Below are 16,285 nucleotides of genomic sequence, written 5' to 3' on the forward strand. Positions count from 1 at the left end.
ACCGAAAAATGGGTAAACATGTAGTGTATATATTTGCATTTGCATTGTAACCAAACACAGCCTTTGCGGCATTGCCTAGTGCTTGACATGAGAGAGGTATGACATATTTTGCCAAATTGAAGGAGGAAGCAACAAGGCCTAGGTCTATTTTGCCATATTAGGATTGTTTACCGCATACCTTGATTAACTTTGCTGTATTATCTAGTTAGATATCCGAAGTAGATGAAGATATCAACTGCAGGCATGTTGGAGAGGTCCAGAGTAGTGAGGTTAGACAATGAGTATGTCAAGTAGGTATTGTTTACCGCAGATGTCTTGGTGGCATAGTTTTAGAGGACGAGTGGAGCATTATATAATCAATTTTAACTTTTATTACCTGCACCAAGACCAAGGCAAGTATCCACTCTATAATAGTGACTGTTATACAATGTTTGTAGGTGGCATTCCAACATGAAGACCTTGTGACCATGGGATAGGTATCTTGTACTAATGGACTAAAAACAAAGTTGACATTGATAATTCAAGCTATCACAGGCATGGTTCAAAGTATTGATACAATACGTCTCATATCGGGCGTATTGTATCGTATCTTTTGAAAACGATATGGTCCAAAATGCCTGTTTCCAGGTGTTTTGAACCTCTAATTTTTTTTAATAATAAAAAGTATGCTAAAAGTTTTCTAAAAAATCAAAATTTGAAAATAAAAACAAAAAAATAGAGTTTCAGCCGTTTCTAAATGCTGATATGATATGGCCGAAATTCATATCATATCAATACTTTAAACCTTGATCACAGGTCTTCCTAGCTTGAGTGGGCAAATGGTTGCCTGAAAACCTTAAATTTGGTTTACTCGTACAGATATTAGCAAATCCAAGTCATTTCGGAATCGTATGTTACCAACTTCTAGAATTTTACTAGGTAGCCTCTGATTTCTAAAGATTACAATCGACTGTTTTTAAAACGTGTTTGTTACCAATTTTGAACCGTGAAAGCATCTTTCTATATTTTGGGCAAATTTCTAAAATCTCCCCTTAAGTTTCTGTCCATTGCTGAATCCCTTGAAGTTTGGTAAATCGCAGTCACTTTCCCCCTCTTTTTAGAGGATTCTAACAAAGGGGATTTATTTACAGTTATGTTAGAAAGTTGATGGGAGGTGATTGCAACCCTATTGTGAAATCCCATGGAGAAAAAAGAAACCTGGAAATATGCTTTTGTCCAAAATTGGTAACAAACATGTTTTAAAAACAATACTACCTTGTAAAATTCTTGAAGCTGGTGCCATCCGATTCCGAGATGCTAGTATCTGTATCTGAGATCTAACAAAATCCCATTAAACCAAAGTTTAGGTCTCGGGCAACCATTTGCTCACTCAGCTGGAAAGACCTGTGATAGCTTGAATTGTCAAGTTTAACTTTGTTTTCGGTCCATTAGTACCATTGAGCTATAGACCTCAACAAACAACAGGGTAAACCCAGCCATCTCCCAACCCTGGTGCAGGCGGGATTCAATCTCAATTCTTCGCTTCAATCGGCAGGAGCCTTTGCCAACCAGCCAGTTGGCACCTGTGCATATATTTCCAGACCTGATTTCGATGTTTGGTCACACAAAACTGGGGTGTGTTCTGCAAAAAATGGGACTAACATAAATGAAGAAGCAACATCTTGGGTCTTGTCCCCATGAATCAAAAAAAAAACAACGTTTCTGGGAAAGAAAATGAGGTCAGCTTTCTGCTGGAACCACAACATTCATGAGAATTGGTTATCTGAGAGCAAACCATTTATCCTATGTTAGTAGTAAATGGATGGAATCGAATGAGATATAGATAGATCCAAATTTGATTGTTTACATTTGAAATTTTGAATCAGATGGCATCTACTGGATATCTAGCAAATTCAGATTATAATCAGATATTAAATTATACTGAAAATGATCAAAATATTAATTATCATTAATAAAATGATTTTTAATTTTCATATTATATTTAATGAATAAAAAGAATTAAAATTTATTTATATGAAACTTGAACCTATGACAATTTATTGAAAATAAATCAACATTATTTATAATAAGTTTTAAGCATGTATATTTTAATTGAAATTGATTGGTTCGGACAATCCATACCGCTACTTTGCAACCCTAATAATGCCCACGAATGGCTGAGGCTGAGCCCTCCTGAAAAGAGAAATGTCAATTCTCTTCTCCGAGGACTTGTTTTAACACCACTTAAATTATGGGATTGGTAGGTATCAAGGGACAAGGGTTTGGAAGCAGTGGAGAACCGACGACGACCGAACCGACCATAGCGTTGAGAGAACTCAGTTCACGTTCTCTGGTTATATTTTAACTTCACTACCATCAAAGAATAAGAAAGCAACCTCCCAGGGCCATGGTCCCTTTTCCCTGCATTTGGAGCAAACCCACAAGTAGTTGCGTCATGTGATGTTGCTATCAACAACTGCTTTTGTGCTTTTGTGCTTTTGTGTTTTTTATTTTTGCTTTTTTGCTTTTGTGTCTCGTCTCGTCCCCAGGGCCCGGGGATTTCATTTCAACTCACATCCCATATCTTTGAATCTCTTCTCTCCATTTCTCCAACCTCCATCCTTGGGAATTTTAGGCCTACCCTTCAGACTCAGAGAGACCAGTCCCTTTGCTTTGCTTGACACGTGTAAATTAAGGGCTTCATAATTACTAAAACGCCCTCACCGACCATACAAAGACACCATGATCCGACTCACTTTCTCAATTCCATCCCCAACATGGATGGGCTTTACTTTTTTGGGTTGCCTTGTCCAACCCAATCATCAATTGGGCCTGCAATGGATATTCCCAACCACACCCACGACCCACCTAGTTGCCATTGAACATGATGCTTCTGGCACGACTTAATCCGGCTAGTTCAGTTAAGCCCATTAAATTAAATTTAAATGCAGGATCGGATCTTTCTAGTTTATAGTTTCTACAACCAAATGAGGGTCAGATGAATGAGACCCCACACATGACGTGGCACGTCCAGGGAGACACTGATAAGGAAGATGGCTCGAAGTTGGGTGCATTAAAAGCTAGGCTCATCTACACAGAGAGAAAGGATTGATGAGAGATGGGGGAGGGGGGAGGGGGGTCACCCTGATTAGAAATCTGAAATCCCCATGAAAAGCCCTTTAAAGATCCTATCCGCCCTTTGGTGATGCTCGCTGCAGGGCTGCAGCTGCTGGCTGGCTGGGGCATGCCTGACCAAGTCTTATCAGTCTTGTCAATATTTATTGCACTCTCACTCTCACTCATTGTGTATAGCGTGCAACCAACCAACCACAAAATGCCTTTCTCTTTCCTTGAGAGACCTCCTTCACATGAGAGAGAGAGAGAGAGTCTGTCAAGTCATCTGTTGGTGGTTCAGTTCATACTTGGTAGAGAGAATTAGAGAGAGGCCAACCATTGATTGGTGTCAGAAGGCACTTCTGCCTATGCAAAGTGCGCTTTGGACGTTCAGTAAAGAGTAAGCTCCATGGGGGACCGTTCATGGACTCATTCTTACATCTTTTCCCTTTTTAATTGAAAAGGAAGACAACCCTAATCTATTGGGCTTCAACCCATTGACGTTTGTCTCATCTCATCTCATCTCATGGGTCTTGCTTATCTTGAGAAAATAGTTAAAAGGTGTAATGGGTGGTCAAAAGGTGGTCATCTCTAGGTGGTGTGGAGCCCAGGTAAGGTGGACCAGAGAGAATGAAATCCAGGGCCCCACAAAAGAAAACAACTTATATACATCTAGACCTATTCTATATCTAATATACAGTGGTCTCCCCCTACCCCACATTATCTTTGAATGAGCAAGATCCTCCTGCCTTCACTCTCGTGATTGAATCGGAGGGTTAGGAGTAAAGAGGATCATCTTAGTATTTCGTACCTTTGATATTCATTCTGTAATCCTTCCCAAGTGCAAAGATTGGAAAAGAAGAAAAAACCAAGGAAAACTGAAAAAGGAATCAGTCAGAGTGCAAGAAGGGAGACCGGAGTCAAAGGTTCTACTGGGTGAATCATCCAGGACCAGATTCCAGATCATATTAGCTATTATAGTAAGGTGGTGATTTTGATTCAACTAAAACGTGGTCGGAGATTTGGTCTACACTCTACAGCCACGACCATCAGTGTCAAATTTTAGTCAAAGTAAACTAAAAGAACTAAAAGGATTTGACCTTTTCAACATTCTTGGTTGGATGGATATAGCAAGTTGAACATGAAAACGAAGATAAATTCATGTATATTTACATCCCGATTGGGCAACCTTCTTTCTTTTAACATTGACAGTTGATTAGAGCACCCGGCACCCAGTATGGAAAATACAAAAATGACCTTTATCGAATTGAACAAAACATTAGGCTGATTAGGCTTATAGGGGCATTCTTCTCTATGTTTTTTAATTTCATTTGTTTTTAGATGGTTATATCAGTAAAATGAAAAAAATTAAAAATATGATAATTTATAAACATGATATTAAATAATCACATGAAAACTAGAAATTCAAGATCATGATTTTTTTGTTTTAGTTTTGAAAATAATAAACATTTTTGTGTTTTTGTTTTGAAAAATAATCTATTTTCAAACCAAATGGTTTTTGATGGTGCGCGATCTAGATGCTCCTAGTTGTAGGGCAGTTCGGATGCCTGTTGCCAAGTACATCATTCGAACTGCAAAGAAAGAGAGGTATTAGAGAACCCAAGGTGGCTAACCTGGCGAGGTCGCTCCGATGCTTAAGTCAGTAATAGTAAATGCGAGCTGAGAGTTTGAGAACAAGGAGAGCTAGAATGCACTAAACCACGCGTACCTTTTCATGTCATTGGGGTTAGTGCCTTTATATAGGCTTTGTTTGGCGTGGGCTTCACACACCGCATCCGAGATTTCCGGGAGGTCGCCTAACCGGTCTGAAATCCCCGGAGGTAATCGCTACGCACGTTGGCCATCCTTCGGAACACTCGGTACGTGGGCTAACCTCTGAGAAACTTGGGAGTATCGGGATATGCATACCAAATTTTTCGGCGAGCACAATTCGCAAGTCGCCTCCTGAACCTCAGTTAGGTCGGCAAGCCCTCGAGGGAGGTCAATCCTCGCATCGAGGTTACATCAGCTAGTGACGAGGTGCTACAGGTCGGCCATAGACGAGGTGCTCCTAGCCAACCTAAGTTGTGGTCGAAGTTGCTAGGTTGGCGATAAAGGCAAGTCGCCATGTCGGGGCGAAGGCGAACTACGATTTGGGACTCCAAATCATCGCTTAGGTGGCGTCTGGGTGCCGTCCAACTATTTCGAGATGCCATGTGTCACAATGTCATTGGATGGCCAAATCCGTCCTCATTAATTACCCCCACTCCTGAGCTAAAAGTAGCTCGGCGAAGGGAGTAGATCACTCCTTTTGCCCGGAATGACTGATTCGATAAGCTTGTAGTTGTAAGCGTCGGTCCAATTTGCTTCTCAGGTCGAAAGAGTCCAAGTGTTCGCAGCCTTACGCAGGACTTCACCATCTTGATTATTAGGGCATGAGAGCGAATTCATCCGCTCGAGGAGAGGTGGAGCAGGTACCCCGAGGACATCTACCTTATTAGGGATGGAACCGTCAAGGGGTTCTGCAATCCGACCATTACCTCAAGAGAAAAGTTTATCATGCCATCCTCAAGAGGGGGTTCTGTGTAACTACTTTATCAGGTCGCTCCACCTAGGTAGACTTCGACGCAACGTCCTTTTAGCTGGTTCTCAAAAGAGTAGCTAGCGAGTTCGATGTGGAGCCTGAAACCAAGGTGGAGGTCTACTGTGAAGAGATCAACTAAGTTTGCGTCTGTCATGGTGTTGAAAGCGAACTAGTCTTTCCTTTGTTCTCTTTCTCGTACTGAATGTGAACTGCCTTTTATTTTGCCCATGCCAAAGAGGCGACTGGGTCTTATGCGGTGCCGAGGTCTTTTATCAGCTCAGCACCTTAGCCCTTAGGCTCTAGGAGTGACTTGCGGTCCACTTTCCTTATCCTTGATTTTGCCCATGCCGAAGAGGCGACTAGGTCTTAGCATGCCTATGCCGAAGAGACAACTAGGACTTATCTACCCATGCCGAAGAGGCGATTGGGACTTAGCACGCCTATGCCAAAGAAGCGATTAGGACTTATTTGCCCATGCCAAAGAGGTGACTGCGTCTTATATTGTGTCGAGGTCTTTTGTCAGCTTGACACCATAGCCCTTAGGCTCAGGGAGTGACTTATAATCCTCTCTCCCTATCCTTGGTCTTGCCCATGCCAAAAAAGCGACTAGGTCTCGTGTGGTGCCGAGGTCTTTTATCAGCTCGACACTTTAGCCCTTAAGGTATATATATGTATGTATGTATGTGTGCACGAGCATTCAAGCCAAAATTTTTTATTAATCGAGTTTGAATTAATTCAAATAATTAATTAAACTTGCCTGAAGTTTGAACTTGATTCGAGAATCGAATTCAAAGTGAGCCTAATCAAATTCAAACCCCAACTATTCAATTAGCTAGAGCTCAATTCAATTGCAACCCTAACCTAAAGGCGTCAGTGGGAAAAAAAACCTGTCTACACCTTTAGTTAAGAAATTAACTTTCATACAATAAGCAAATCAGTCCCAAAATTGAAGTTAACTTGTCATGGGCCATGGAGACATCTAGACATTTTCAGCCAAGCCAAAAGATGCTTGATATGACCAATCCCAACCATTCACCAAACAAGCAATCTTTTGTCCTTTAAGTTAACGACAAGTTCAAAAGCACTTCCCTTCCATGTATTATGATAATGGAGATTTGGGGTTGCTTCTCATGGACCTCTTTGGAGGGTGACTTTATCCTTGGGGCTGAGAGAATGTACAAGGTTCCAGTACTGTCTAAGAAAAGAATATAATGGTGTTTGTTCTTGGGCATATAAATATTGAGCATACAATCCCTAATTGCAATGGCTCATTGTTTCTATCAATGTTTTACAAACCAGCCCACATATTGACCCGGAAAGCTGTCTACTGGTACTGGGTTGAACCGTTCAACCGAGTAGTTCACCCAAAAATGATCAAAACCATCTCAACCAGTGATTCAATCAGATGAGGTCACCCCGATCAATAATTATCCAGATTAGATTGATCCAATATTGATTTCTATGAATCCTATCAATCCATAGGTAAGAGGATGTTTTCTAATGTGAATGGTGTTAATTTCTAAAACAAAAAGCCAAACAAGAATTCCTTAATGGATGAGGTTGAAGTTGCAATAGAATATCATACCCTTAGATATTTTATTATTTAATCGTTTTATCCGTTAAAAGACGAAAAGCAAATCATTATCAAACGGCCCCAGAATTTTTAATTGAGAAAAAAAATCAGAGAAAATTAAAAAAAAAAGAATGTTCTTTGTTCACAAAGTAGAGAAGAGCTATTGGTTCAAAACTTCTGAGACCAACAGCTGATTACAGTGGAGAGATGTGAGGAGAACCTTTCTTCTATTCTCATATGGAAATCTACTTAACACCCTATACCCCACTTGAGATCATCATAAATCCCATCTAGAATCAATCAAATGGTTAATGGGAAGAGTCCGGATCTCCCCTGCCTGAGAACTCTGCCCATATTTATCTCAGTCATACATGGAAAACATTTCATCCTCTACATAGTATTATATAGGGGGAGATGTTCCCAATTCACAGGGATAGTATATTGTGGGTACGTGTGGACATAATTCTCGTAAACAGAAGATCCGGAGTCTAATGAAAACGCCATGCTATTCAAGAAGCACATTGAATCCGGACATATGCTTGACAGGGGGATATATTAAGAGCGCCAGACAGAGAACCTACCAATGCACCACCACAAGTTCAAATCAATCTCCACAGAAGTGTTCCGTTCCACAATACATCCCCGCCATGTATTTAAGACATCTATTGATGATGACATCATCATTTTTTATATTATCATCAAAAGATGTTTCTAATAGACGGCAGAAATGTGCTGTGGGATGTTGTGGGGGAAATAGTATTCTCGGATGTTTAAAAAAAAAATAGATTCGTTTGCTACAAAAGCCGACTAGCAAATCCATCCCCATCAAATGCATCCATGCATGGAATAGTATTCTGAGGAGAGCATCCCAGCAGGAGCAGCAGGTGGTGGGAAAAGAGAAAAGGAATGGATAAATGGGGGCTCTGTCTCAGGCTCTATGAATGTGTATGTGGGAAGGGAAAAAACTAAAAAGTGGGAAAAGTTGGGTCTCACTTTTTTGTCCTTTTGAGAAGATGACGTGGAAGTTTCCCTAGCCATGAATTTTCTATTGGGAATTTGTTAGAGTTTTGGATTATTTGGGGAGAGAGACTTTTTAGGCTAACCAAACAAGGTAGAAGTTTGACCGTTAAAACTAGAAAGTTGGGCGCCAACCATTGAAGTTGGAAGTTGGAAGTTGGAAGAGCCCGTGGTCATGTTGGGTTTTGTACAGTTTGGTTTTTGTTGGCCTGGCTCTGGCTCTGGCTCATGGCTCTAAGCCTCTCTGTTCATGGCTTCTTCATCACCTAAGAGGCTAAGACTAAGACTTCCCCCCGAAATATATTTATTTATTTAAATGTGTGGAGATTGACTGATGATTCTTCGTGGAGACCGGAGACAGAGCTGCAGAGATAAGGGGTGATGGGCTCTCTCCTCTCTGTCATTTGTCAACCATGGACTAGCATTCCGACCCCTCTCCACACTCCAAATTAAGTGCTTTTTACTTGGGGTTTTCTTCTGGACCACGTGGAATTTGTCTTCTTGCTTGCCAATTGGGTTATGAAATCTGTTGGCTTTATTCACTTTATCTCACCTTCTTTCATGGGTTATTTAGGTTTACAAACTCCCAAATTGTGTACTATCACCATGATACCTGACTCAGCTTCACTTCATGACGGATTCCACAAGTATTCTTGGAACCCTTTTAAATCAACCGGGTTGGTCCAGGTCCAACCGAGTCAAGCATCCTTCAAATATTCCTTAAAATTTGGGCTGAATAACGTTGTAAGTAGGGCAATATAATTTTTAGGGTAAAGACCCTTGAGCCACTCCAATATGACTGTTTTTGTTAGAAATAAAAAAACAAAAAACAAGAGTTTAGGAGAATATGGGTATGTTCTGTTTGATAGAAAATAAGAGAGAAACGTAAATTTGTCAGAAAGTCTTTGAGGTCAAGGAATGGGTCATAGTCATCGGCATCTAGATTTCTTGGACTACATAGATTTTTAAGTCCCACTCCAAGTAATTAATGAACCAGTAGTTGTGATGGTCATTTGACATCCATCTCAAAATGAGGCATGGGTTCAAATCTGCCTAAATGTAGGCTTTTTGTAACAAGGAGGGTATTTGGAATGAGGGCATTTATTCAATAAACGTTGTCACATAGATGTCACCTCAGCGGTTCCTCTTTCATACTCTTTTATATATATTGAGAATAGCAAAAAATGACTTCAATTTTTGTGCATGCTAACTTTGGGAAAATTATTTTTTAAAGCTCCCCCAAAAAGTTCTGCTTCATCCCTTTAATCCCCTCATAATGTGTAATATGTAATACCAAAATAATTAAAGACAAGCCACCAAATTACTCATTTGGTTTGTGTTAAAATCTCTCCTTTGTTGGTGTGAGCCTTTTTGTACAATGGGCAACTTTAGAAACTGCATTTAATAATTTTGATGCTAATTCCTCTCTTTATAGCATTGAGTTGAGCTCTAAACTATTATATATATGGACAATATTGTCCTTTAGTAATTTTTCCATTGAGTATGGAAGTCCCACTCCCACATAATCATCAACTCATATAATATATATATATATATATATATATATATATATAATTTATAATGACATAATATTAATTTTAAAATAGTATTCAATATATGCTTATAATTGTATTGAATTTAATTATAATATAATTTATGTTATGTGTTCAAGCAGTAGTCAAATTGTAAGATGGACATTTTTCAAAAGTTCAATAGCTTAGAATATAAAAGAGGCAAAAAAGTTTTACAATTCAGACTTCAAAATTATTTTTAGAAATCATTTATTTTTATGAGTTTAGATTTACCAAATATGATATCTCTCTCTTTCTTATCTAGTTATCTTTTTATGCTCCAAAAATTTTCATTTAAATCTAATTTTGTTTGTTTGGTTTAACCAACCTAATGGTGACATGCAACACTATAATAAATTCAAAGAATTAACTTTCAAATATTTAAATGGGTCAAAATAGATGGATTAGGTTGGGTTGTGTGTTAACAATTGTTAATGGGTGTGGATTAGGGGTGATCTTTCTCTGGATCAACTGATGGTAGCTAAGAAGGTGCCAGTTAGCCTGCTGGTAAAATCTCTAGCTAGTTGTAGCGGAGACCTGGGATTGAGTAATACAACTCACTCACTCTCAGCTCTCATATGCAATTGAAGCATTAATATCTAGGAATTGTTTTATGAACCTTTTGTGATGACTCATCTTTGTTTTTGATATAATATGTTGGTTGCATCACAAACCAAACACATGGAGATATATCAGCCATGTGCCTCTAAGGATATTTCTGCCATAATGATTGATTTTTATTATCATCAATCAAATATTAAAAAAGAAAATGTAGATCTTACAATCTTGAAATCATGGGTTGGATCTTATAATACTGTCATAATATGTGACACCTCATGGTTGTGACCAACTTGTCTGAACCTACGAGACATCAGGCTTATGAAGTGGGTTTTGGATGAATGAGTCTTCCTAGAGCTTAGGTTTGCATATTAAATTAGGTTAGGTGGTCCTAACTCCTAAAGAGGTTAATTATAGAGATGCCTTGGCATTTGGATTAGTTAAAGCCATGGAATTCATCAATGTTGGTTTTGTCCAATGAGCTTTCTAATGTCAACTGGCTTCCATCTACTATGCTTTTTATTTATGATTTCCTAGTTTGCCTAAGAGTTGTTGATGTTGGTTGTATTGTTTATTATATATATAGAGAGAGAGAGCAATATAGTAGTATATAGTAGATGGGTTAGTAGGTGAGATGGTTATGATATAAAGATTAATTCTTGAATAGTTGAGAGAGAGAGATCACTTAGCTTTGGATGCTTCTTGGTTATCTAAAATGTTTGCTTGTGTAACTTAGCTTTTGCTTTGGCCATTTGCCCATTTAATTTTAGCTAAGAGAGCTGTGACAATGGTCCCAAAGTGGGAGGATCACGGACTGGACTTAACAGGGGACCATTACAAATTGTGAAGGTCCCAATATATATATATATATATTACCTTTAAACTTAAAAGGGAGATCTGAATTCTGAACTTGAGTACGGTTTTATATCAATCTGATACCAACCCTAATGCGTCTGAGACTAAACTTGACACAATGAAATGGAATTGTTGAACTCAACTCGATCTTTTAGAGCCCCAATTGATACTGACCCACCCACCCTGTGAACAATATCCATGTTATCAGTATAAAAGTTTCATGAATATTTCATTAATGCAAATATTTGTCACTTGTGTATGTATTCATGAAAGCTTTATACTAAACTTGTTTTAAGTTTCAATTAAAAGAAATGTTTCAAGTCTTCTTTGATAATCAAAAAGAGAGGAAGAAAGGAGAAGAAGAAGAGAACCACCCTCTTAGTTCATAAAATTTGAAATAAAACTTCAAGATAACCAACCACAGGGGACCATTACCTAGTGTGATGGTTGACAAATGTGAGAATGCGGATTTGAAAACGAGGGTGGCCAATTTGTGTGAAAGGTAGCAAAGATTGGGACCATACCCACTTCCCCTTTCAAGACCTACCCCTGGACCAACATTGACTAATGGCCTTTTATGGGGACTAGATCTGCTATCCACGAGACATTAGGGAACATCTCCCTTGTCATTCATGAAGAGATGTTCCCAATACATGGTGGTGGTGTTCCGTGGGTAAAGATGTGGGTTGTGGGTAGCAGATCCTAAGTGCTTTCATTAATGTTGCATGTCATGTTGTATGTAAAACTCTTTATCATCAATCAGGAGTAAACACGTTGGAATTTATGGCATAACTAGTTATATGACCTTTGGGGGCATAATGACCCAATAGAATAAAACTAGACTTGACCCTCATGCAAACTGGACCTTTATTTATAGGAAAAATTCCACTTTAATGTCCTAAACTTTGGGGATAGTGTCAAGTTAATACCCGGACTTTCAGATGTGTCACTGCAGTACCTAAACTTTCAAAAAGTGTCAAGTTAGTTCCTGTTATTAATTGATCGTCAACTATCTATTGAAAATGTCAAAACTACCCTTCAAAAGAAGACAATGTTCATTGTCTTCTATCTTGAGATTGAACCACAAAAAATAACATATGATGTGTAAACTGACACCTCACCCGTTTCTTCCCATAGAGGCTTGCTCCCACACATGAAGCGCTTTCTCTCTCTCTCTCTGTATATATACATATCATCTCCAAAGCTTCTCCTTCGATATTGTTGCACTAGAAAACAAAGATGACAAAGAACACAAAACTATTCTCCTTTCATTAGAAAATTATATACCCAACACAATGAGTTGTCGAAATTGGAGTAACTCTAACCACTGGATTCCTCCAACTTCTTTAGAACCCAGTAAACCCCAAGAGCAAGAGGAGAACCCAGTTGAAGAATTGCAGGTCCCATCGCCGACCACTACCACCACCATTGATGTTGAAAGAGAAATTGTTGATGCTTGTGCATCACTGGAGGTTCCACTTTCTTTAGAACCTAGTAAACCCCAAGAGCAAGAGGAGGACTAGGTTTAAGAATTGCAAGGCCCATCGCTAACAACCACCACCATCGGATTGAGGTGGTTGGTCATATTTGGATACTAGATATATGGGTGCAGGAGGATCTTCTGAAGGATTGGATCAATTGTTCAGCTTTCAATTCATCACTTGTTCCCAATGGACTAATGTCTACACATGCGAGTATGCGACGCTGATCGAAGAGAATTGATGAGTGAATTCTAGTAGATTGAAGATAGAAAATATGTGTTAAATCTTCTCTTTGCACGGCTTAAGCTTCAACTTTTGATCTAATAATCACCGTGTTTCTTTAATTTCATTGTTTGTTAATACAAAAAAGAAAATTAAAGATATATTATGGTGTTGGTGTCTCTGTGTTCTTGCTTTTAGATAGGAATACTGGACACTCGATGATATAGACGAGTTGCTTTCGGTTCTCTCTTTGTTTTAATTTGTTTTAATTAGTTTACACGTCATATGTTCTTTTCTATGGTTCAGTCTCAAGGTAGAAGAATAAAAGACAATAAACTGTGTCTTCTTTTGAATGATAGTTTTAATAGATAACTAACGATTGATTAACAACAGGACCAACTTAACAGTTTTTCAAAATTTAAATACTACAGTGAAATGTTTAAAAGTTTGGGTACTAACTTGACACTACCCCAAAATTGGATACTAAAGTGGAAATTTCCCTTATTAATATAACCCAAGCTATGTCAAAATTGATTTGATAGGGTTGGATCAATATATTGGGCCAAAAGGACAAAGTATCAAAAGCCTATTTTTGTATTTTTCATGTTTTCTCATACTTAATAAAAGTATGAAATTAAAAATAAAAAATGTTGGGATCAAATGACACAAATCAAAAGTACTTTTGAAAAATTTATCTAAATATCATTGATTTTCGGGCAAAAAAATATACCTACCCAGACTTTGTAGATACATTGACATCAGTTTCTAGACGACTATAAAATGCTGGTCACAAGACCCCACAGCCGCACATAGGAACATCCCTTGTACATGAATGGTGGCATTCAGGGAGAACGAGATGTTCTCAGTATACGGCCGTAGTGAATTGTGGTAAGCAGATCCGAACTCCCAGTACGTGTGTTCGGTTGTTCCTCACGGACGGTACGGTCAACCTTGTGTTTGGAGAGGGAGTTGAGTTCTAATCCTCTAAAATTCTACGGTTTCTACCCGTAATCACGACACACTGCGTCAGTTCCATTAATGTAGGCCCACCCCATTGATTAGGTACTTCTTACTTGAACCTTGAAAAAGGATTCGAACACGTGGAGATGTCAAAGGATAAGATTCCATAGCCAATCACGGCAAGCGGGAGATTCCCAAATCCCAAGCCAAACCTACAGAACAAACCTTAGGGCATGGGCATCAAATAATTGTTGTAGCCGTGGGCCCTTGGCCCGTGGAGGCTGGAGGTTCTTCTGTTTATCAACTTGACTCTCTCTTCCTGGTGGAGTTGAAAACGGGCAATCATTTATTCCCCAAATAGCTTCACCCCAACTTGCCACGTGGCTACTTCTCTCATCGAAATTCCAACCGTCTGCATGTTGTATATTTTCCCTTGAGCGGCACTGAAATCATTTTAATTATTTTATTCATGATTAATTAATTAATTCTATGTGAAATTATTTTTTAATTATTTTAATCCGGGCCCCATTTCTTAATTCCTACTGACCAACTGGGCCTCAAATCCGAAAGTCATATCCACTTGTTCCATTTGTGTTCCAGCCTTTGTGGGCATAAGAATCTATAACCATCTAACGACAAATACTCTTCCTCATCTTTCTTTTTTTTCCTTTTTTTTCACCAATTAGTTAATTTAGTTTGTCAAACCCTAGTTTTGTTCTGTTTGGTGAATAGTATTAGGAAATCTAGACAACCGCTTCGTGGTCGGTGTGATAATGAAACTGGTCGAATGTTCGGGTTCGGGCCAATCTTAATCGGGTTTGACTTGGATTGGCCCACATCAAGACCAACCTTCTTGCAGAGAAAAAAACTGTACAATAGCGGTATGTTCTGCCCAAAAAAATAAATTTAGTGACAATGTACATGAGGCGGGTTGGATAAATTTATCCAACTAGCGGATCGAGTCCGGTTCAATCCAAACCCAAACAAACCGATGCGTAGATTTCAATCTGACATCAGAAAAGTGCCATCTGACGTGTCACTTTTTGAAAATAATGGAGCCCATTTTGTGTAATTGTAGCATTGTAACATTCATTACTTTAAAGCGTAAATTTGTGATTTTGCGTTGATTCAGGTAGTTAGGTGCGTAGATCGTTAAATTTACAGGTGCATTTATTTAATTTATTGGCAGTTACGCGCGAAATATAAAAAAGTGAAAATTTGTCACTTTATAACAGAGGAAATAGAAAAACCCCTTCTTTATCCGACTCGGAAACATGAAAATGTATTAAAAGAGGAAACCCCAGCGAAGCGAGCCGACTTGAAGAAACTAAAGCCGCCGAGCCGATCCACAGTTTGACCCGTAAAGCCGCCGAACCGACAAGGACCGAAATCCCTTCGAAGCCTCGCTTTCGCTGACTGGAGAGAGAAAAACCTAATGATTAGACCAACCTCCGCGTAACAAAAGCAACCAAACAAATACAAGAAAAAAGAGCGCGAAACAAACCGTCACATGGGTCGTAAAACCGCCCACAACGATAACCGCTCGGACAAAACCGTAAACCGGAAACCCGGCTGGTTTAGATTTTTTTTTTTTTTTCTTTTTTGGTGAAAAATTGGAAATGGAAGTAATTTAGGGCTCGTGAAAGCGGAAAGCTGGCCGGTCATATGGCGTGAAACCTGCTGTAATCGCCAGCTAATTCCGTTCTGGCAGTTTTCCCACTTCCCGCGAACCGCACACAGTAAAAGCATTGTCGTACTGCCACGTGCTCTGTACTCCTTCCTTTTATTGAGCCAGGTGTCCAATTCCATCCGTGCCATCGTTCTGATCTTATGTTTTTCCAACCCATTCTGATCCCAATCCGAAATCCAAATCTACCCGTCCAAAAAGAATCTGTCAATCTGATCTTGTTTTCCTGGCAAATCTTCTTTCTCTGATTCTCGTTGGCGACAATTGGACGGATAATTTGAGATATCTACGGGTATTCTAATGCTAATTTGATACACTAGACAATTTATTTTTTTTAAGCCTTTTCTTTTCCTGTTCTGACTGTAACAGGAATCTGAACGCTTCGGTAACGCCGTCCACATAACCAGAAGCTTCTTTACTAAATGACGAAACTACCCACACTTTCCGCCGTAGGAGGAGTTCACAAATGCGGTAGCTGATCGAGGGTAGTTTGGTGATGATAATTTTTTAACCAAATAATTTAATTCGGGAACGAAAAGTTTGAGAAACGTGACAACGCCAAACGCGTTTTGGCCGGACGGGGGGAGTGTTTGGTTGAACCACCTAACCACCACCACTTTCTCTTCATACTTGTTTATATTAATTAAATGATTCATTAATCAAATTAATATCTGAATCGATTAA

The sequence above is a fragment of the Nelumbo nucifera genome, chromosome 1 (assembly GCF_055504915.1).
Source record: "Nelumbo nucifera cultivar China Antique chromosome 1, China Antique-T2T, whole genome shotgun sequence".
Lineage (NCBI taxonomy): Eukaryota > Viridiplantae > Streptophyta > Magnoliopsida > Proteales > Nelumbonaceae > Nelumbo > Nelumbo nucifera.